This window comes from Xenopus laevis, chromosome 3S, assembly GCF_017654675.1.
Source record: "Xenopus laevis strain J_2021 chromosome 3S, Xenopus_laevis_v10.1, whole genome shotgun sequence".
Taxonomy (NCBI): domain Eukaryota; kingdom Metazoa; phylum Chordata; class Amphibia; order Anura; family Pipidae; genus Xenopus; species Xenopus laevis.
In genome coordinates this window covers 96,381,727-96,406,523 of record NC_054376.1, presented here as the reverse complement: position 1 = coordinate 96,406,523, position 24,797 = coordinate 96,381,727, and the positions used below count along the sequence as shown (strand labels likewise).

The window sequence follows — 24,797 nt, the reverse complement described above, 5'->3', positions numbered from 1 at the left end:
CCGCATTTTTCATCCGATTTTCACGATTTTCAAGATTTTTTGGTAATTTTCACCCGAAAACTCAAAATAATCAAAAATCAAAAAATCATTGGGACTTATATGCAACCTTGACAGGTCTGAGATGCCAGATTTCCAGATTCTGACGTTTACATCCTCAGGGTTTAATAAATTCTGAAAAAATCTTGATTTTTTAAAAGTCTGATTTATAAAATAAAATCACACATTTTTCTCGATTTTTGCATTGGGAGTTTAGTAAATAACCCCCTACATGTTTTGGGCTAGGCCCTTTATCAAGTGTCAAACTCTGAAATCCGTTAGGGTTTTTTTTTCCGCTTATTTATTATTACATTTTCCCGAAAATTAGCTTTGCAGGAAAAAATCTGATTTCCGTGATTTTTCTGGAATTTTCATCCGATTTTCAAGATTTTTTTGTATTCTTCACCCGAAAACTCAGATTTCTGCCAAAAAAACTCTGAAAACTTTCAGGGTATTGCACAAACCCAGTGAACATCAAAAATCAATGGGACTTCTCCCATTGACTTATATGCAACCTTGACAGGTCTGAGATGTCTGATTTTCAGATTCAGACTTTTCTATCCTCTGGGTTTAATAAATTCCGAAAAATTTGTGATTTTAAAAGTCTGATTTTATAAAAAAAAAATCATAAATGTTTCGTGATTTTTGTATTCAGAGTTTAGTAAATAACCCACTAATTGTAATTCAATGTTTTTTTATATTAAATTTTTTTCATCACTTTCATTTGTGATTTTAGAGACTTTAGTTTAATTGTGGTTTCAAAAACCTGTAAACCACTAAAATTTGACCTTTAATAAACAGGCTTTCACATGTACAGAAGAAATAATTTAGTTTTTGCACCTTTTTTTTGTCTCTCTCTCTTTGCATGTAGATTTGTGTAGGCGGTAGTTATTTTGCAAGGTTAGCTCTGAAACATTGTCATGGCAGAGGGATGACACTTCAATGTATTTCACATAATGGTTAATCAAAAACAGACTCTGACTCCTGTCTGGAGACAAATGGCTGAGAGGAATTAGTGAAGAGTAATTTGATAATTTCAGAAAATTACAGAATTTAACAAAATATTTTATTCCCATGAAATTAAGCCAATGTAGGGACCCATAGGGTTAATGTGCCCCTATGGCTTTAAATCCCTACACTTCCTGATCTCTTTAGATGCTGGACAGATGCCCATGTGGCTAGTTGTAATTTACATATCACAGTTATTGGCCAAGAGGTGCTGTGGCCACATCCTGTCACACTTTGGTATAGTGAGTGAGAAAGGGTGGATCTTCCTCTTTGGCTTCTGGTTGCTGATCCAGCTGGATGTTTCCAGGGAACCTGGGTACAACAAGGCCCAGTAAAGCCAGTTTGCCCTAGAGGGACCTGAACCTCTAGATAGAGATAAGTTGGGGAGCAGGGACCCCATAAATGAGGCCAGATAGAGATAGGATACTACCTGTAATAGGGCTCTCTAGGAGATTAAGATAGGCAGGTTAAGTAGCAAGAGCGGCTTGGCTCTAACTAGGAGCGATAGCAAGGAGGTAGCTCTCCCCTCAGGCAAGACTAGCCTGTAGTATAGGGACACAGCCTAATAGGGAATTAGGGCTAGTGAGTTCCCTGATCCAATGTGTGAGGATACAGGTCATGATGGTGAGATCCTAAAGGGTGTATCTATCCAGGTGTTATGCTATCGGCTCAGGGAGTTCCACTGTGTTGTCTCTGAGGAACATGTTGTAGCCATGACATGATTATCTGCTGGGGCCTCTGTGGCTTGCAAGTACAAAACCTGTGGCTCATTTGTCTCTGATAAAAAAAAGGTTTTTTTGTTTGACTGCAAGAACCTCCTGGTGCCCATTTCTTAATAGGTTAATGCACAGTAGCCTGTGCGAGTTGTATTAGCACTACACCGCACCTTCATTTCTTCCACTTTGCGAAGGCCCTGCCTTAAGTGTTAGAGTCCAGTGTAACCCTTGCTATAGTTTACTAGCTGGCCTGTATAGCCCAAAAACGTGTTACAGTAAAATTAAATTTTTACGTTCATGATACTCTAATTATTTAAAATGATTACATGATTTTCAAGTAGACTTAGGGCAGATTTATCAAGGGTCGAAGTGAATTCAGGGAATTTTCGAAGTAAAAAAATTCAAAATTCGAAGTAATTTTTTGGAAACTTCAACCATCTAATAGGATACTACGACTTTACTCGAAGTAAAATAGTTTGAATATTCGACCATTCGATAATCGAAGTACTGTCTCTTTAAAAAAACTTTGACTTCAATACTTCGCCAAATTAAACCTGCCGAAGTGCTATGTTAGCCTATGGGGACCTTCTAAGGCATTTTTCAACGTTTTTTGAAGTCGAAGTAAAATCGTTCAATCGTTCGTTAAAATTGTTCGAATTGTGATATTCGAACGATTTTACTTTGACTGCAGAATACACAAAATCGATGAAAAAAGTTTGAATTCGATATTCGAATTCAAAGTATTTTAATTTGATGGTCGAATTTCGAAGTGTTTTTTACTTCGAAATTCGACCCTTGATTAATCTGCCCCATGTAGGAAGATCCAAATGATGGCTTTCTGGATAACAGGTCTATATATATATATATATATATATATATATATACACACACACATATATGTTGTATATATATATATGTTGTATATTTGGAATAGAGTGAAAGATCTCGTGGGGACTACAGATGTTAGTCTCCTTAGATTGTTAGTTCCTGCAACTCTACACAACTGGTAAACAATAAGTTTGTATCTAGCAACCATTTATCTGAATAAATCTCTCACTGTGGTTGACATTGTTTGTTCTTCCCATGTTTTATGTCCTTATAAATGTAAATTTCAGTTAATCTTTATTTCCATTACAAAATCAATTCCTGATTATGTCTGCACAACACTCCTTCCAAACATTTATTTTTAAGCATGTGTGTCAGAGAGAAAGTGGCAATATATATGGGGACTTTGTCGCGGAATGTGTAGGAGGGAACAAGGAATCAGTTGCTACTTTATCTGACAATAAACCATTTGTTCAAGTTTTTGTTTAAACTAAAATAAAGTTTGCAAGCAGAGTGCATAAAACTTTACAAATGCCTGAAACAACATAATTTTAACATTTCTTTATAACACTACTCTGTGTACCACTTTGTGCTTAACTCACCTCTAAATCAGGTAGAGTTTAATGCTCCTGTATGATTGTGCCCCCATTATTTTTGGTGCACAAGGCTAATTTTTTAAACATTGGACTGTTAGGTATTGTTCTTGTTTATTGGAGTAATTGGTCAGCACTCACCCAAACCAAAATTATATCGAAATGGTGCACGTGCAGGGTTGTCCACTCCAACCGGATAAACGATACGAAAATAGAATCACAGCACCATCCAAAGCGTATTTTTTCTTAAAAAGCCTTTATTGCATTCTCTGGCTTGGATCTCGAATAAACAACGTTTCAGGCCTATGTGGCCCTTTGTCAAGAGGGCCACATAGGCCTGAAACGTTGTTTATTCGAGATCCAAGCCAGAGAATGCAATAAAGGCTTTTTAAGAAAAAATACGCTTTGGATGGTGCTGTGATTCTATTTTCGTATTGTTCTTGTTTATTAACATTTTCCTGCCTGGAAGGAACATTTTCTTGACAGTCATGAATATGTAACTCCACGTGTGACGCTTACCTGATGACACGGGACAAACCTGAGCCACTCCGCAGTGGTATAGGAAGAGACTGGGTAACCTGGTACTTACTAGCGTAGTGCCTCCACTTAGTGGGATCCTGGAATGCACCTACAGATGGCCCCACTAGGAATACAGTAATAACACACACCTTATTGGTTAAACTGAATAAATGTTTATCTAAAATAAATGAGCACCTAATACATGCAGCACTCCTAACTGGTGGCAATAGGGCCTCAATAACTAACTTGCTAGAGCAATCTGTCTATCTAAAAAAAAAAAAAAGAAACAAAGTCCTTTAATGTCCTTTCAACAACAGTCTCTTTATCTTCATGCGCTTCTTTAGGGTACTGTCCCTTTAAACAGGGATACTCACGCCAAATCCTCTTTGGATACTTTAGAGCTCTCTTCAGAAGAGTCCAGCATACAGTGCCACTACCAGCTCCTTTGGATGCTCATATAGGAATCTCCTGCTGGTTGTTCCTCCAGTCTGTAATCCTTTCACACTCTCTGTCTTTCCAGGCACAGTATCTGGCTTCCCTGTGCCAGCCTGATCCAAAAGAATGCTTTTGGTGCATCCTCTCAGCTCTCTGGGCCCACCAGCAGCTCTCTGGCCTCTTTTTCTGTCCAGCATGCGGCTCTCTATGCAAGGCTTTCTTCTTTTGCCAGTCTCTGTGACTTCCTTTTCCTGCCTGCCACTCCTTAGCTGCTGTGTCACTTCCTGTTGCACTGAAATCACTGACTAGCTGGTTGCTAAGTAACAGCTTACAGCACACAGACGCAGGATCTGTGCTTCTGCCATTACAGGGATAAGGGCAATGCTTTTGCACCGATTCCCTACAAATATTTTTAACAATTTATCTTAAATGCTAAGCACTATGAGTACCTGATCACCTGTCCTGCTAAACACTATCACCTGTGTGAGGTGAAAGGATTTGGAATAGTTATTTCCTATGAAGAAGAAGAATTTTTAAACATAAAATCCTAGTAGTGTGTGAGTGAAACTGGCCCAATAAAAATTTGCAAAACCACTGCAAAATTTGCCAAATTGTTAAATTTTGCCATATGCATTGGAGTCCATGAACATTTTTTCAACATTTTTTTTCTTGTGCCAATGCTTTGAAGTCAATAAGTTTAAGGATTAGCTCATGACAGCAAAAAGTCCTTGAAACAGGCCGAGGGTCAAACATAAAACAGGACACCGGCCAAAGATCAGGACAGGCAGAAACCATGTAGAGTCCGTTAACAGACCAAGGGCAAAATTGGGAGATCAGATAACAGAGGGAACGGGGATATGATAGGGACAGGAAAGGAACAGGGTTACATGAACAGGTTCATGATCAGGAACAAGAACAGGAGCACGGTCACAGAATTTGGAAAGCTCTTTAGGAACTTGGGTTTTTAGCAGAAATGCCAATGATCCAGCAAAGGGGAGCTTAAATAACCCACTAGCAAGCTATTTCCCACAGCTGGACAAAGGGTGTGACTATGGGAAGATGGACACAGATGCAGCATTACAGAGGGCACTTTGTTATAATTAGACCACAGCCACACTGCCTCCTGAAGTTCCAGCAGTGGCAGGACTACAACAGGTCCTTGGTTTTTTTCTTGCTTTTTATGTATGTACATGAAAAAACATTTTTTTCACAGGGAGCAAATTTATTCACCTAATACAGATTTGTCACAAAAATGAGGCAAACATTTTCAAAAATCTGTGCTATAATTTTACCATGCATTTTTTTACCACCTTGAAAACAATAATATTTTTTTCATGCAGGTGTAAAATCCCTAAAAAGACACTAAGCCCCAAAAATGACATATCACTCTCCTTTAGTATACTGAGCTTTTTTTCTCCTTTGAATAGGAATTCTGTCAAAGAGCTGTCTTCTGTGCATGCTTGCTGCCTCCTGCTCCAATGGACATCAATCAAGCATGAGCAGAAGACAGCTCTTTGATCAACATATCATTTAAAGGAAAGGAAGACTAAACTAAAGGAGCTCTAGATAAAGAAGTTACTGACTTTAGCTGCATTTTTGTAGCTTCTATCTTAAAAAAAAATCAAGAATTAGTGTATGGAAAGAAGTATGTAACTTTGGGGCTATTTAGAGTTTTTTTAGGGCTTTTAAAAGGTTTACCTATTCTTTAATAAAACATTTAACACTACATTCTCACTAAGAGGTCTATTTACTAACATTTGAATTTCTATTTTTCTCACAAATCTCCAAAAAATGTTTTTATTTAGTGTTTTTTTAATATCTCTCTAAAACTCAAATAAATCTGGATTTAAGTATAAAAAACACACAAACTCTAATACAAAAATTCACAAGTAAAAGCAGTCAAGGACCCATAGAAGTCAATGGGAGCTGTGCTGATTCTATTGGACCATTTTAATCATTCTGAACTTAGAGGGTTTTCTGATTTCTTTTCACTAGTCATTTTCTGAAAAACTTGTTTTTTTTAAATTCTTAATGGTATTCATTTTTTAGCTTATCATTCAGTGGTTTTTTTCAATTTGTATTTTTTATATTTGTATTTTTTAAAAACTTTCATGGCATTTGTGGTTTCATAGAGAGAGTTTATTTGTGTTTTTTTAAAAAAACACTAAAACAAGACTGTTGATGAATGGGCCTCTCTGGGTTCCTACTTGTTTCCTCCTGGCTACAAGTACATAATGTGAATGCATAGGTTTGTTAAATGTATTCAAAATGTAATGCCACATAACAATTTATTGTAGTCTGCATAATGCCCTTAGGACTTTAAGTGTTTCTCTAAAGGTACAGATTTGATTGCATTTTGTAACACCCTACTGTAAATAACTAGAATATTAGAAGTCACCAAAGTATTCAGGTCACACATAAGGTACCTTCAGTGCTGATGAGTTTATTTGATTGTCATGGGGCATTTATAAAGCAGACAAAAATTTAACCAAACAAAAGAATTTTGCTATTTCAGTGCTACAGACTATTTTTCTCATGATTTGTTAAACTGCTCACTGATTTACAGAGAAAATCTATTTGAAAGAGCCAGTAACTGCAGATTCAAACAACTACTAGCAAAATGTGTAACTTTGTTCCTTGGAAAAATACCAACATGGAGGACTGCACTGGGACAGCTGGTCCTTCCATTTATGGCAGTAGTTCCTAAACTATGAGCCTGACCATACCCCGTGAGTAGCTTTCAAAGCAGTCGAAAAAGGGAAGGTGTCTGAAGGGTAAAATATGAGAGTCAGTGTTCAGTTCCTTTATTGGGTATGCTAAAACAGAGTGACTATTAATGCTCACAAAATTATACTTGTATCCTTGATCAGAGCTCAGTGCCTTATTTCTATTTGTTCTTAGCCCTCTGCCTTACTAGGCTATTTGGATAGCAAGCCTGTTGTACAAAGTAGAAAGGGAAATCACAATTTAAAAGAGCTCACCTAAATAAGTCATACATAGTTACATAGTTAGTTACATAGTTAAATTGGGTTGAAAAAAGACAAAGTCCATCAAGTTCAACCCCTCCAAATGAAAACCCAGCATCCATACACACACCCCTCCCTACTTTTAATTAAAATTCTATATACCCATACCTATATTAACTATAGAGTTTAGTATCACAATAGCCTTTAATATTATGTCTGTCCAAAAAATCATCCAAGCCATTCTTAAAGGCATTAACTGAATCAGCCATCACAACATCACCCGGCAGTGCATTCCACAACCTCACTGTCCTGACTGTGAAGAACCCTCTACGTTGCTTCAAATGAAAGTTCTTTTCTTCTAGTCTAAAGGGGTGGCCTCTGGTACGGTGATCCACTTTATGGGTAAAAAGGTCCCCTGCCATTTGTCTATAATGTCCTCTAATGTACTTGTAAAGTGTAATCATGTCCCCTCGCAAGCGCCTTTTTTCCAGAGAAAACAACCCCAACCTTGACAGTCTACCCTCATAATTTAAGTCTTCCGTCCCTCTAACCAATTTAGTTGCACGTCTCTGCACTCTCTCCAGCTCATTTATATCCCTCTTAAGGACTGGAGTCCAAAACTGAACTGCATACTCCAGATGAGGCCTTACCAGGGACCTATAAAGAGGCATAATTATGTTTTCATCCCTTGAGTTAATGCCCTTTTTTATGCAAGACAGAACTTTATTTGCTTTAGTAGCCACAGAATGACACTGCCCAGAATTAGACAACGTGTTATCTACAAAGACCCCTAGATCCTTTTCATTTAAGGAAACTCCCAACACATTGCCATTTAGTGTATAACTTGCATTTATATTATTTTTGCCAAAGTGCATAAGCTTGCATTTATCAACATTGAACCTCATTTTCCAGTTTGCTGCCCAGTTTTCCAGTTTAGACAGATCACTTTGCAAAGTGGCAGCATCCTGCATGGAACCTATAGTTCTGCACAATTTAGTATCATCTGCAAAAATAGAAACAGTACTTTCAATGCCCACCTCCAGGTCATTAATAAACAAGTTGATCTGCCCATGGCCCTGAATTGCCAAGACCATGTTCTGATCCACCCAAAATCAGCTAAAATAGGTTGATTCTGGACCAGTTTGTCACTGACTTCCTTACAGTGACTGGACTTGCACCGTTTCCCGAAAATGTCTCCTGTTCTTCCTGCTTGTTCTCCAATATGACTGTTTTTTTTAATTTTAGACTGAGGGTAAAAACACTTTCTCTTGTATCGGTCTCAACATAAATCATATCTGGGATGTAGCTCCAGTATTGTTCATTTATTTATTGTTGATCTCTTTTTTTTCTACACACACACATTCTTACAATATATTCTTATATAACCAGAGGTCCAACAGAGGTCCAACAAGATCTATCTATCTATCTATCTATCTATCTATCTATCTATCTATCTATCTATCTATCTATCTATCTATCTATCTATCTATGTATCTATCTATCTATCTATCTATCTATCTATCTATCTATCATCTATCTATCATCTATCTAAATAAAATCTTATTTATAACCTTTTATTCAAGGTGTATTTCTTATATTGGCTTTAGCCATGTTTTACATTTGTTTTAATATAATACGGTTTACATATTATAACATACTTCAGAGCTAAATGCTATTAAATATAAAAAATATTTTTCACATTAGCTTTTTCTTAATAAAACAATATTAAAAAAGGAAAATGACCTCAAATAAGGAGTATAAAATAAAATAAAAGATGAGCTGTTTTAACAATATCATTAAAACCTTTAGAGCTCATTGCCAGTTAATCTCCATTTCTAATCCTGTTGAAGCAAATCTCATAAAAGGAAAGCATGTTATAGTTACTGTCACATCTGGCACAGTACAAAAGCCCCATCAGCAGGAAATGTTCCTGCAACTGACACCCAAAATGAATTGGTGAAAGCTGATGGTGGGACAAGGCATATATTATTTGATTTTAACTGTTACAACTGCTACATCTATCTATAAAAGGAAAGCAGTTGTTTTGCAATTTTGAAATACTTTCTGCATTTTAATAAATTTTTATTTAGGAAAAATATGTATTGCTTTATTATTATTATTATTATTATTATTATTATTGTTATTAAAATACTATACTCCCAATTCTTGAGTTTGCTCAGCCTTTTGACTTCTTGAGTTTGCTCAGCCTTTTGACTTCCTCTGGAGCTTTCAGTAGGTCTCCAGATAAGGGATCCGGATACCTATACAGGTGTGGGATTCCTTATCTGGAGAATCCTTTGACGAGTGAAACACAAATGTTTTTGCAGTAAAATGTTATATATTGAAACATTTTTACAACAATGTGTGAGTGCTTTCGAATTTTGATGTGTGTGTATATATATATATATATATATATATATATATATATATATATATATATATATATGATACACAAAAGCCACGAATATCTTGTAAAATATATTCTTATAAACGGTGAGTTCTGATGTCATCAGTTATAAACGGTGAGTTCTGATGTCATTTCTGTCACATGCCTCACTGAAACTTGTGTATTATAATACATAAAGTACCCCCTGTTGCAAAAAATGAGGATATTAGAAGTTATCTTGGAGTTCCATGACCTGTATAAAAACACGAGGACCTTTCTGCAAAAGGTCCTGTTTCATCAGGAACATAGAATAAAACCTTGTTTTTTGCATTATATACAATACCTGGTTGTGCCAGTTTTTACCTTTTGCTTTACATATTTGTCACTTTCCACCCAGGTAACAGACTCTGTGGAGTGCAAATATATATACACAATTTGCTTCCACTTCAATTTCATATACATGTATTGTTATTACAAATTCTGTGCCCAGATTATTAAGGAGCCAAATTTATAAGGCATATTCCCCCGCTGGAGAAATGCACAATCTTTCCCTTCCACTGACCATAGACACAAATAGTACATGTGCTTTATTGCTTGAACCAGCGCTTTCCTGCCCCAAAAGAAAACATTTCCAGATTTTTCACATTCACCAATGTGACACTTGGGGGCAGATTTATCAAGGGTCGAAGTGAAATCGAGGGAATTTTCGAAGTTAAAAAATTCGAAAGTCTAAGTAATTTATCGAATAGGCTACTACGACTTTGACCTTTGATTCGAAGTAAAATCGTTTGACTATTCAACCATTCGATAATCAAAGTAATGTCTCTTCTGTCACTTCGACTTCAATACTTCGCCAACTTAAACCTTCCGAAGTGCTATGTTAGCCTATGGGGACCTTCCAGAGCATATTTCGAAGTTTTTTGTATTCGAAGGAAAATCATACGATTATATCATTCAAATAGTACAATTGGAAGTACGATCGGTGTACGATCGTACGATGCAAAAAATCCTACAAATTCAACTTCGAATTTCGTAGTATTCAATTCGGTGGTTGAATTTCGAAGTATTTTTCACTTCGAAATTCGACCCTTGATAAATCTGCCCCTTGCAGTGTTGTCATGTGTTTATCCAAATGATTATGCATTGGTAAATGTTATGTGTTTGCTTTAGAAAGACACCTATAGTTTATGTAAATAGGCTATTGTGTAACCATGGGGGCAGCCATTCAAGTTAAAAAAGGAGAAAAGTCTCAATCCACTTAGCAGACAATAGGTGAGCTCATTATTACAATACAATGGGATACTATATATATATAATTTGGTATTTGCTATGTAACCTGTACTTTGAATAGCTGCCCCCAGCACTTTTTATATAAACTTGAGTTGTACTGTATTTCTAAAGCAAACACACAAGTTGTACCAGTGCAAGAAAACAGTAAATTATATTTTAATTATTTTAAAACAAATTATATTTATATATTGCTTGCTTGCTGTCTTATGGCCAAATTATATCACTATCCAAAATTCTGAGTGTCTGAAAACTTCAAAAGATTATCTCCAGAACACATTATTAGGCCCAGTGCGGATAATGCTGTGGCCTGTGTCAGACCTAGTTAAAGACCAAAGTCAGCTCTGTGTGACCTCTGAATTAGATGCTAAAAGATAACATTTCTTCTCAATTGCTGAAACCAAACAAGAAGAACTAGTACTTCCCCTTTTTGAAATTTTAAAAAGTTATATTAAAGTTAAACACAGAAAGATAAGATCAGAAAGGTTAGCTGGTCTCAAGCTACATGCTAATTATAATTGTTCTTTATTCATTTATCGTGTTCATGTCTGTAGAACCATTGGGGCCACAAAGTTCTTAAATGGAATTAAGGTTCTGCTCTATATTTATAATCATGTGTCATCCTGTCAGAATCTGCTATTATTATTTTGGCAGTGAAAATTAATTTATTAGAAATAAAAATGGATGTAGCTTACCGTATCTTTCAGTTAGACAAGTGTCTTTCTGCAAATCTCTGTTTGCAACTAATAAAGCATTCAACAAAGCACAATTTTCCCAAATTTACGTAGTTGTATCATAACTATGGAGCTGCTTCATTCTAGCCTAAAGGCCTTTCGAGTTCAGATTTGGCAAAATTGTAAAGGGTTTCTAACCAGTTGGCCACAAATCTTCAAGGAATGAATGAAATAAATGCAAATTCTATATACAGTTGTGTTCAGATTAATGGCAGTGTGTTTGAAAACTGAATAAAGCTCAAAATCTTTATAATAGCTTTTATTTCCATACATGCAAATGCATTGGGAACACTGCACAATCTATTCTAAATTAAAACATGCCTTTACAGAAAGTCAAGAAAATGTATTAGTTTGTTCCTAAAAATAGCAGTGTCTGGATTCTTCTTTACAAACACAAACATTCATATAAACTGAAAAATATTTTAAGATTTTGCATTCATTTGAATCACTGAACTAATATTTAGTTGTAAAGGTATAGAATCCATTATCCGTAAATCTGTTATCCGGAAAGCTCCGAATTTTTATGTCACCCCATATGTTTTCTATTGGATTAAGGTCCGGGGATTGGGCTGGCCACTCCATAACTTCAATCTTGTTGGTCTGGAAACAAGATGTTGCTCATTTACTGGTGTGTTTTGGGTCATTGTCTTGTTGAAACACCCATTTCAATGGCATTTTCTCTTTGGCATAAGGCAACATGACCTCTTCAACTATTTTGCTGTATTGAAATTGATCCATGATCCCTGGTATGTGCTAAATAGATCCAACACCATAGTATGAGAAACATCCCCATATTATGATGCCATCAATTTGTTCTTTTGCAAATTGTAACCTCTTCAGCACATCTTTTTTTCAACAATGGAACTTTACGGGACTTCTTGCTGATATTCACAGGTAACTTTAGACCTTTGATCTTCCTGGAGCTGATCATTGAGCCTTTGCCATTTTGGCTATTCTCTACATTTGAGATCACTTTAGCTGAGCAGCCTATCATTTCCTGCACTGAGATCACTTTAGCTGAGCAGCCAATCATTTCCTGCACTGAGATCACTTTAGCTGAGCAGCCAATCATTTCCTGCACTTCTTTATATGTTTTCCCCTCTCCAAACAACTTTTTAATCAAAGTACCCTGTTCTTCTGAACAATGTCTGGAATAACCCATTTTACTGAGATTTTCAGAGAGAAATGCACTATAACCATAATTCACAACATTTGCTGTTTTCCTTCCTTAAATAAGGGCTATAATTAACACCTGTTTTTTTCACAGAATGAATGGCGTCACTAATTGAACTCCACATGGCTATAATTTGGAACAAGTTATTATTATTTTGAATACTACTATTATTTTGAACAAGCCTCAATTAATTCACAGAATTACAATTCAAATACACAGAATCAGCAGCATGTCATGATTGTTGGGTCTGTTATTTTTCTATAACTCTACTACACCTATTAGTAAATTATTTGCCATATAGAAACATATTATCTACCAAAAACAGTGATTGATCAGGTTAGGGATGTTGACCACGGAGCGCTCCTCTTCCGGCATCTTCTTTCTCCGCACATCTGCGCATGCCCATTTGAGTGAAAAGCCGAATTTTAACTAAAAAGTTGGCTTTTTCATTCTACTGCGCATGCGTCAGCCCTGGGAAACTTGAAGAAAAAGGAAGCCCGGAAGAGGAGCGATCCATGGTGCTCGCTGGAATAAGCCAGGGCCGGTGCAGTTTTCTGCTGGCCCGGGGTTTTAGGTAAGTAAATACATTTACTTGGGGGTTCCTAACATTTGGCAGCCCCAAGTGTGAAATTACTTTCCTTCTCCTTTAAGAAAGTACTAATTAAAAAAACTTTATAATATAAACCATGAAACCAATTGAAACAAAGCTTAGAATAGGTTGAACTATAATATACAATAAATATATAATTATGGCCTTTAAGGGATGGAGTATTTCATAAAATGCATTTGAATACAATATGGACAGGTTTCTGTATAACTAGGATAAAATTAGGTGGCCGCATCTCATTCCAACCCAGGCAGTGGCTATTTTCGATAGACTTACTTAAAAGACAGAGATATATTTTTGAGTTTGAGAGGCACCAAACATTTAATAAAGATAGATTTTCCATGGAAATGGAAACAGGTTTAAAAAGGCATTATTGAATATTTTAAATATTATGGAATGTATGTGAGCCTTTGTTACAAGATGTCTTTCAAATGTTATTTCTTCACCCAACAAAAAAAGAGTATATGTGCAAGCAAAACCTTTGGTATAGTTAATAAGGAAGATTGTTCAATCAAAGCAGCAGCTGCTCTGCTGACATATATGTCAGGTATAAGCCTGTATCTGCCTAGCTTATAACTGTCTAAAAATGAATTTTCAATGAAAGTCTAAAAATCATAATTTTGTGTGAAAAAGTACATTGTTATTTATATTTTCTGAGCTCTTTTCTATCAAGAGTATTGAAAAGTTCACCCCTTTATTGCAACAACAAAGCAATATTTTGGTTGTTGTTGCAAAATGTTGGTCAATGGTCTTACTTTAATGTTTTCATTCTTCAGTGTAATGGTTAGCAATACAAAATACATTGAGATATTTGTGAGAGTTAACAAGCATCTGGTTGTATAGTTAAATATGGCAGAGGAAAAAAATCCATAATCCATCAGATTAACCAGAATAAGTGGGTAAATTGTGCTGTGGAGGTAGTATTACTGTGTTAGCTCTACAGTACAACATACCCGCACATACTGGTTAATCAGCAATGCTGTAAAGTCATATAAAGTGAAAAAATATGATATGATTATTTTTGCTAAATATTAAAACTAATGAGACATTCTTAATGGCCCTATTTTCTGCATCTATTTAGACTTTTGCAGCTTCAAAAATACTATTTGGGTTGAACTTCCATTTTCAAGGGACAAAAAAACATTTTTGTATAAAACGACAATTCATTTTCTCTATTTGGCAAACAAATACCAAGTAGAAAGATTATTTTCATTTTATTTTAAATGCTTGTAAACTGAACAGTGCAGCATGGTTCAATTGTCAGCAATACAATATTTCATTTAAACATTTCAAGTTTCAATTACGCTTATTAATGTTTCATATTAGCATGAATGTTTCTTTTTGATTAAATGGGAACAATTGCTTCTTTAAGGTAAAGGTCTGTGAATGTGTGATTAATCAGATTGAAATGACAGTGCAGACAGGCCATGCCATGCTTCGTTATCAAAATGATTGATTTTTGGCTCTGCTGCTGGGTGAAAAAATATCTGCTAATAACTGCAGAGCCAAGCCTCCAGATGTCATTGATAGCACAAATCATATTTTCACATTCCGTATTATTTGCCTCATTTGCAAGAATACGGACACAGAAAATGATCTGTTGGATTGAAAATTATACCATGAATATGACACTCGTGTTTAGCCGGGAAATATATTTCTGCACATCAAAGCTACAAATAACTGTTCAAGGACTTGCCTTTTGCATTTTTTAAGCACATTGCTGTATCATAGTTGTAAAGGATTCATTTGCACTTTTGGAGTATATAACTAAGAAATGTAGGCAGTTGATAGTAGAAGACATGAGATAGATTTTAGACCAAAAAGGCTATCTGTTTTGGTATTCTATTTGACCCTTTAAGCTGACCTAACATTGTTAGGCCAGATCATGTTGCTCACTTATTCCTAATGTATATAAGGTGGATATGATAAAGATTCCCCTCTATTGGCACTTATGGAAGTACAGAAACTACTGTATAACAAAAAGCCTACAATGCTAATGCTGCGTGCAGAGAAATTTCATTTAACAATAAAACCCAGCGCCAGTAGGTACTAAGATGGTGGACAAGATTTGCTGAACCTTGAATGTAGGAGAATGTAGGTAGATACAGTCCTTGAAGTGCAGGAGATAAATTATTAGGTTTACCGACAGTAGCTTTGAACTTGGGTTCAGGTGCCAAGGTGGTGGACACAATATGGAAAGTAATCACCCAGCCTTGACCCTAAGTTCATTTATGTGAAATCGGACATACAAGAATACAGGGCCAAACAGAAAGAGTTAATATTATCATTAACTATGGACACCAAATAGATAAAGATTTCATTTAAGAGATTTACCTCTTATCACTCTGAGGTTGAGTTAGAATTTTACTCCAATTTAGTATAATAAACTCTATATGATTGTATGTAGTATCCCATTTACAATTATATTCTATACAAACTATACAAAATTGCAATGATATGCAATTATAGCAGATATTATTCTGTCTTCTACTATAAATGATGTATTCTATCTAACTTTGATGGTGGTTTTTACAATGTTGTAATCAGATTTGCAAATACATTGTATAAAATTATTTTTAAGCTGTACTTGGGCCTCCTCTTTTACTTAGTCTATAGCAGAGCAACAGTGCAATGATAAGTATGTCTCTCCACATATATTACTGTATAGGCTAGAACTGGGGTTAGTCAGGTGGTTGCAGCGCAAGGCATGTTCAGTGACTGGTATATACACTAAGGAGACATAAATTCAATTCTCTAGTATCTTTAAGGTAATTTCCTGCAGCTTCAATATTGTCTGTGTAGCCATCTGCCTGTAAGGTTAATAGCAGCTTGCCTTTGGCATCTGACTGTCAAAGGGATCTGTAGCAAGCTGTTTTCATTAGTGCCTGTCAGATGTTGCTAGAACCTTAATTTCCTTGTGTGAGCTTTCAGCCTATGAAATGGGAGTGGGTATCGAATGAGAGGACCACACCTCCATTCTCTATTCCTCCTATTCGCTGCATGATTGATATAGTTAAGAATGGCAGGCACCCAGAGGCATTTCTAGGTTATTTGATGGCATTCCATGGAAAGATGCCCCATCTGTAGTAAAAGTGGTATAAGAAAACAAAAGCTATAAAGAAAATAACAATTTAATAAAGGTTTCATCTCACTGAAACCATATCAGCAATAGAAAACCTTCATCTCTTTTTTTTATAAACTATTTCTGTAATAATCAAGTTACTTACCACCATGTCCTCTTAGCAATCTGTCTTTCCCACATCTCACATTTGTGTTTTAGTGTTTTTTTTTTTTGATGAACAGTTAGCTCTAATACATCATTGGTCTGTGTTCCCTTTACCAAGATGATTCGAGCTAACTGTCTATAAAAAGAAAATCCTGAAAAAAGCCTACATGTAGAGAGATAGATTGCTGTGAGGATGACAGTCAAGTGTAAAGATTATTTAAGAAACAGTACAGAGTTAGGGTACAATTGAGACAGTAGGATTTTAGAACAATTCTTATTCTTATTTCTTATTTGCATGAGATGAAGCTTATATTCAGGGGCCCATTCATTAAGTTTGAGTGAAGGAATAGAAGAAAAAATGCTTAGAATTTCGTAGTGTTTTTTTGGCTACTTCGACCATCGAATGGGATACTTCGACCTTCGACTTCGAATTCGAATCGAACGATTTGAACGATTTGAACTAATATTCGACCATTAGATAGTCAAAGTACTGTCTCTTTAAGAAAAAACTTCAACCCCCTAGTTCGCCACCTTAAAAAAAGCTACCGAACTCAATGTTAGCTTATGGGGAAGGTCCCCATAGGCTTGGCAAACTTTTTTTGGTCGAAGGATAATCCTTCGATCATTGGATTACGATCCTTTGAAGGATTTAATCGTTCGATCGAATGATTATTCCTTCGATCGTTCGATCAAAGTATTTGCGCAAAATCCTTTGACTTCGATATTCGAAGTCAAAGGATTTTCATTCCCCAGTCAATATCGAGGGTTAATTAACCCTCAATATTCGACCCTTGATGAATTTGCCCCTCAATGTTTTTTTACACCGTGAGCATCAACATATGATAGCAATATTTTAAACAAACTAATAGTTACAGTGAGAATAACCTTGCAAAGACCTGCCATTATAGTGTATATAATGCAAACAAATCCAATGTATTCATTTGTTTTTCTTGTTTACAGTGATTATATTGAAAACAGTTACAGTCCTGCAGCAAGAGACTTTTCTGCCCACTATGTCTGCAAACTTAATGGTAAGAATGATTTTGGTATAACTTTTCAAAGATAGTGCTGAAGAACTAATGTGTCCTGCTTGTTCTCTATCACTAATGTTCCCTTTGCTTTAGTCATATGTGACCCAAGGATTATGATCTCATCCTTACCTAGACCATGCCTCCAATTTAGTTTAATGTTAGATAATTATGACCAGATATGTAGAAGGGGTATAAACCATAACAACTAATATGGGTATAAATGCCTTATTTTATATACTTAACTTACTGCATCAGCCTAACGGTTCAGAATCTGTATAAACAGTATTGATCGAGGTCTTCATTGTTGTGAATTGGAGCTCACTATCTTGTATTTTGTTGGGAGTGTCAGTGACACTACACACGTTCAGTGTGCTCTGGGCAGCAAGAAGGGCTTTTGAGACAATAATTCCGAGGCAAATTACACTGGTTTATGAGCTGCTGTAATAAGAATCTGAATCAATCAATCAACAGCCTTGTACTGTGACTTTTATATTCTGTATATATTATAAGTATATTAGTATATATTGTAGACCCTAAGTTCAGGTAACTGAGTAGCAAAGAAGATGAAGAGCTACTGCGGACATTTTTGGAGGCACAGATCTTGGCTGTTGCCTTGGGCTAGTACAGAACCCCAAACCATAATGTGCAGAATTTTTACACTACTTCTTCGTTAAGCTTTAGTTCTACTTTAAGGGCATTGATGGTAGGCTTTGGGAGGGGATACATAATTAAGTGAAAGAGAGACAAATAAATAACTATTAATGGGGTAGTTCACCTTTAAGGTAACTTTTAGTATGTTATAGAATAACCAATTCTAAGCAACTTTTCAATTGGTTTTCATTATTTCATATTTTTTTATAGTTTTATAGTTATTTGCCTTTTTCTTCTGACTTTTCTTGGACCCTTGCTACCAGATTGCTTAAAATGCAAACAGTAGAGTTGCTGAATAAAAAGCTTAATAACTCCTTAACCTTAAATAATAAAAAATGAAAACCAATTACAAATTGTCTCAGAATATCACTCTCTACATCAGGGATCCCCAACCTTTTGAACCCGTGAGCAACATTCAGAAGTAAAAGGAGTTGGGGAGCAACACATGCATGAAAAATGTTCTTGGGGTGCCAAATAAGTGCTGTGATTGGCCATTTGGTAGCCCCTATGTGGATTGTCAACCTACATTGAGGCTCTGTTTGGCAGTACACCTGGTTTTTATACAACCAGAACTTGCCTCCAAGTCAGGAATTCAAAAATAAACACCTGCTTTGAGGACACTGGGAAAATATATAAAAGGTAGATAGTGTTTCATTACGTAATCTGGACCAATGTTTTGTCTTATAAAATCAAGGATGAGCATTTTAGGACAGTATTTATTACACAATGGGGTATATTTACTAAGGTTCAAATGGTAAATTTCAATTCTTCAAATTTTTTTAGGTCAAAATTCATAAATTCCTATTTAAAACACCAACTTGAATTTGAATAATTTCTTATTCGACTATTCTTCACCTAAAACCTGCCAAATTCATGTAGAAGTCAATGGCAAGAGGTCCCTTGAACTATTTTAAGATGTTAATAATAGTGATGAGCCAAATTTTTGGCAAGTTTCGCTTTGAAAATGAAGCCCCATAGACTCCAATGGGAGAAAAAAAATGTTGCGCGATTGCAAAAATTCGACACGCAGATATCGAGTTTCTTTTTTTCAGACAAAATTCAAACTTGATACAAGTTTTCGGGTCGGGACAATTTGATCGAATTTTAGACGTTTTTCATAAATAACATACCATTCGAATTGTGAATCAAATTGAATTTATTCAAGTTTCAAAAAATTCACATTACTCTAGAATTCGACCTTTGATAAATAACCCCTTCTGCATAGGTTCTAATCAGCATTAAACATTCACAAAGGAAATATCTTATCTGTGACTAATGATATGAAAGAGGAAATAATTGCAGTTGCTAATGTTCCTGACTGAATGAGAATATCTTCTGTTTGTGGACATTTTTTATGAATCAAAGCACCATGACATAGAAAATGATGAATAGGGTTCATAGCAGAGGACATAAAGTATTTCTGTGCAAGCAATTGTATCTATAATTACATAAATGTAATTCGGCAGATACATTGTTCAATGCTTTTGGACTAGCTAAAAAACAACCATAATCAAAGAGATTATATTAAGCAAATAATCATGTACTATGCTGATGTGAGCTACAATGAGTATTCAGGTAGGCCATGTAAATGAATACTGCATTTAATACAGTGGGAATGCATACAACATGAAGGGGCATATTTATCAAGGGTCAAATTTCCAATTTGGTCGAAGAGGTCAGTTTTTGATCGAATAGGTCTTTATTCGGGCAAATTAGAATCGTACGAATCAAAGGAATAGTGTATTCGATCGAATTTGATTCAACGTTTTTACCAGAAAAAACTTAGATTTTTCAGAGTCCACCAATTGACTCCAAATGGGTTCTAGGAGGTCCCTCATAGGCTAAAACAGCAGTTCTGCAGGTTTTAGATGGCGAATGGTCACAGTCAAATTTTTAACGAGACAGTACATGATAAATTTCGATAATCACATTTTTTTCAAATTCAAATCGAATTTGGACTATTCCCTAGTCGAAGTACACAAAAAATAGCTCAAAATTTCATCCGAAAATTCACCTCGACCTTTGATAAATCTGCTCCAACATCTCAGTTTAGGGGAAGCATGATTATATAATAATGTTTATTTTGCACCCCATCTACACACAGGCACATACTGTATGTATCTCAAAACTCCTTGCTCGGACACACTTTTATTCTGCATTTTCCCCGTCATGGCTGCAATCTAAAAACTTGATCATAGTAGCCCACTTCTGTACATAACCAAAAGTCCTGATTGCCTCAAGTATCCCATCCAGAAAAAACACAGCAATGTTGAATTCCACAAGGAAGAACAGTAACTACACTGAGAAAAGAGAATAAAAGAAAAGGAAATGGGAAAAATTAAAAGAAATAAGGAAAAACTTGAAAGTTGGAGTGCAGATGACTAAGGGGTGAAACTGAAAGTGCAGGAGAGAAGGAAGGGGTGAAAAGGTATGAAGTTTATACCCCTGGAGGTAAAGACAAATCTACAGATGCAGCCACTTTGGTTTGTCTGTTTGACACAGAATAACTAAACACAGATATCCCATTTATCTCATTTAACACAGAAAACTGCGTCACAACATCCCATCTAATTAAAGCATTCACCATTGTTCACAATGGTGCTTTGGTATGCTAATGGAAAGGTTAAATGCATTAAATGAGTTAAGATGACTTTAGATAACGCAGTTTCTTCAATTAACCATGAGTCATGACGCATTTATCTCACAAATCCAAGTGGCTTCATCTGTATGATTAAAGAGAAGTGCACTGCAAAAGTGATGTGGAGACAAAGGGGCAGAAGTAATTAAATAAATCCATATTAATAAAATAATGAATAACTTGTGTGTACATTTGAAACTGTCCTCATGCTCTAAAATAGTCCAGTAATTATAATATTCAGATATCAACATTCACTGTCACTGCCTAAAGTTTATTAGCAGTCTGCAGATCAGAAAATGATCAGAAAGTATTCACATTGAAGTTAATTAATCCTTCCTTTTGCAGGCTGACTATCTCATTAGATACTTTTCAAATAAAAATTGCACATATATTTTTGAAAGCAAGGTAAGAAATGTATCTTTTGAGCTTTCCTTAATTGCCACTGGGTATGTCTGTCAAAGTTAGTTAAACTTTGGGTTGATTCTTCAGAAAGCAAATTTAATTTTATTGCACTTCCTTCACACTGGAAAGCAGTATTCATTGCACACACTGAGCAACAATATACAAATTCACTAAATTACATTTTATTACAAATATTTAATTACAAATAATGACACTAGTATAATGTTGTCTCAGTGTGTGGCACTTTTTGCATATTAAGGGTTTGTTTATAAAAACTTTTTTGTCATATTTATTAAAAAAAAATTTGACCAAACTCCCAACCACAAATGCATTTAATTTACTAAAAAGTCTGAACTAAAAAAGCATGTGTGGGAAAATTCACACAACAAAATGGGGCAACAATTTGAATCGTGCGACTTTTTCAAATTTGTCGCTCGAAAACCGCAACTTTTTTGGATTGTCGCACAATAACCAAAGTCAAAATGCCCTGAAATACTCGAAGATCATAAAGGCAAGAAACATCTTCCACTTGTAAATGGGGCATCTGCCATTGACTTTTACAACAACAAAAAGTCTAACCAGAAGAATCTGACCATTAATAAATGTGTGCCTAAGAGCCAGATAAGATCAGTAGTTGTGACAAATATAATTTGACAGTATCAGATGTCAGTATAGAAATAATAAGAGCTAGGAATTAAAGCCTTCACAAAAAAATTGACTGAATACAGAACCAAACATGATTAAAGGTTCAGATTTGGTTTATCCGTAATGGGGACACACATCTAGATATTAAGTCTCATCATATTTATCCCCATATAGAATATACTGAACCAAACAGGGCAGAAAATGTCACTGGATTCGGAATTCAGAAAACTATTTGCCCAGATATCAGGACTGTCAAGGAAAAAGTCCACAATCAAAAGCAAGCACTAATAAATATATGGTATTTATAGATAAAGTGCAATGCACAGCAGGATTCTCAGATCATGATATGAAATTACATGACTTTCCTTATCTGCTAAATAAGAGCAAATATAACATTCTTTCCAACATTGGGTGCATTAATTCTGTTTTTATACACAGTTTAATAGTGGTGTTTCTGACAAACACCTACCACTGCAATGCATATATTTAGGAGAGCTAAAACATAAAAATGGCTAAAAATGCCATATTTTATTGAACTTTTATTGAACTTATTGCACCAGCCTAAAATGTCAGCTTCTCAATAGCAGCAATGATCCAGGACTTCAAACTTGTCACAGGGGGTCACCATCTTAGAAAGTGTCTGCGACACTCTAAGTGTACTGTATAATTGTGAGTCACAGATCTTTACTGCTAAAGGGGTATTTACCAAAATCTGTTTTTTTTCTGATGTTTTAAATAAAAAAAAGTCTGACCAAACCAGAATCCACAATTTACCCTTATTTATCATTAAAAAACGACAAAAAAAATGCAACTTTTTCAGATTGTCACAAGAAAAATCTAAATTTTTTGTGAAATCTGTGGAGAAGTCTGAAATGTTCAGCTTATCGTATTATAACATATTTAAATTGCAAATATGACCTCTGCCATTGACTTCTACAGGACCTCGACAGGTTGAAGATGGAATATTTTCGGATTCTGATTTTTTGCATCCTCAGGGAAAAATAAATCTCAAAAAATTTGTTTTTTATCCCACTAAAAATTTGGATTTTAAATTAAAAAAACTAACATTTTTTGAGTTTTTACCATTTGGACTTTAATAAATAACCCCCTAAATAAATCATGCAGGCATTAAATAAACCCAATAGGCTGGTTTTGCCTCCATAAAGGTTTCATTATATTTTATTTTGGATCAAGTACATCGTACTGTTTTATTATTACAGAGATAAAGGTGTGAATTATCTGGATAAAATGGACTCTAAGGGAGATGGACTTTCCGTAATTTGGAGCTTTCTGGATAACAGGTTTTTAGATAATGGACCTATACCTGTTCTAGATCAGTATCAGTATTAAAATTATAATTGGTATTCAGATAAAGGAGAGCAATCCATTTATTAACACAGACATCTAAATTCCTCTAAAAACACATACACATATAAAAGCCCTATTGTCGTAAACTATATTTAATTAAATATAAATACCTGTGAAGAAGGCCCCCCATATATTTGTAACTGAATCATATAAAAGAACTTTTCATCATTGCTTTTTTTTAAAAAAAAAAAAAAAATCTGAAAGCCAGTTGATTGAATGGAACACATCATCTTTTTTTGTACCATTTTATTAAAATTTCTTAGTACGGTATTTTGCATAGGTAAGAATAAAGCACATTTTTTGGCCCTCCAACTGTTGTATACAATGTAGACATTTAAAAAAAAAATCCCCCTGCAGATATTTTATAGCCAACATTCTGAAAATGCAATGAAATAAACACACTGTGCTGTGAAGGATCTGTCAATAACTCGTTCTACATTGAAATTAAAACAAAGTGTTGAATTATATTGTGTGGGTAATGTGATATGAAGGATAAAAAATCAGTTACTCATGCAGTGCACTGCCATGGATTCTAATTAGAGGCACTGTGCTATATGATGCCAGTATAATATTGTTTCATACTGTTAATCCCGCAACCTCATTTTCTCAATATTAACCTTGATTTTTATTTCATTAAAACACATCTATTAAAATCCCCACACTGAGCTTTAGACATTAAAAAAAAAAAAAAGAAAGAAAAAGAGTCTTATGGACTACAAGCTGGATAATTAAAAAACAACACATACATCTTGCAAAAATGCAAAATTACAGGATATGGATTATAAATCACACTTCCAATGTAAACAGATTATATGCAAGTTCATTTTAAAGGCCCAGTGTACACTAAGGGGGTTATTTACTAAAACTCACAATTTTCTCATTATTTAATTAAATTTGACCAAACTCCCAGCCACAATTTTACCTTATTTATCAATAAAATAACTTTGTGGGAAAAGATTTGATAAAATCCTGAAAAAGTTCGAAACATACACATTTTTCGGATTATTAGCCAAAAACCAACATTTTTCGGATTGCCATGTGAAACCCAGCCCAGATCATATCTTCCAATAGTAAAAGGGACATTTGCCATTAACTTCTACATGACCTTGGGAGGTTTGAGATAACGTATTTTTGGATTCAGACTTTTAGCAGCCTCGGGGTATAATAAATCTAGGAAAAGTCACGTTTTCCCCTTTAAAACCTCAACCAGAAAAATTTGAGTTTTAGTAATAAACTCCCTATGACTATACGCAATAGAACTCAGTATGTATGGAATGTTCCGTTAAAAAGTAGTAGAGCCAGTTAACACAGAGACTCACTAGAACCTCTGATATGGACATTTCGATCAGTCTGCAGGGGACACATAGGGGCAGGTTTACTGGTAGCCTATGATTAAGTGTTGTGAGAACACAAAATGCTTAAGGCTGTAATCCAAACTTCAATAAAGACCTTTTTTACTACTACTGCCTGAAGGATTACTCTTTGAGTGCCTACCCTACAAACAATACAGAGATTTACTAAAGGGCAAAGTGGGCAGCGCTAGTGAAAAT

At 35.1% G+C, this 24,797-nt stretch overlaps 1 pseudogene; it reads left to right on the top strand.

Moving 5' to 3' along the window:
* The window catches only part of LOC108712383, a 613,424-nt pseudogene that overhangs the window by 15,707 nt on the left and 572,920 nt on the right, over positions 1-24,797 (top strand).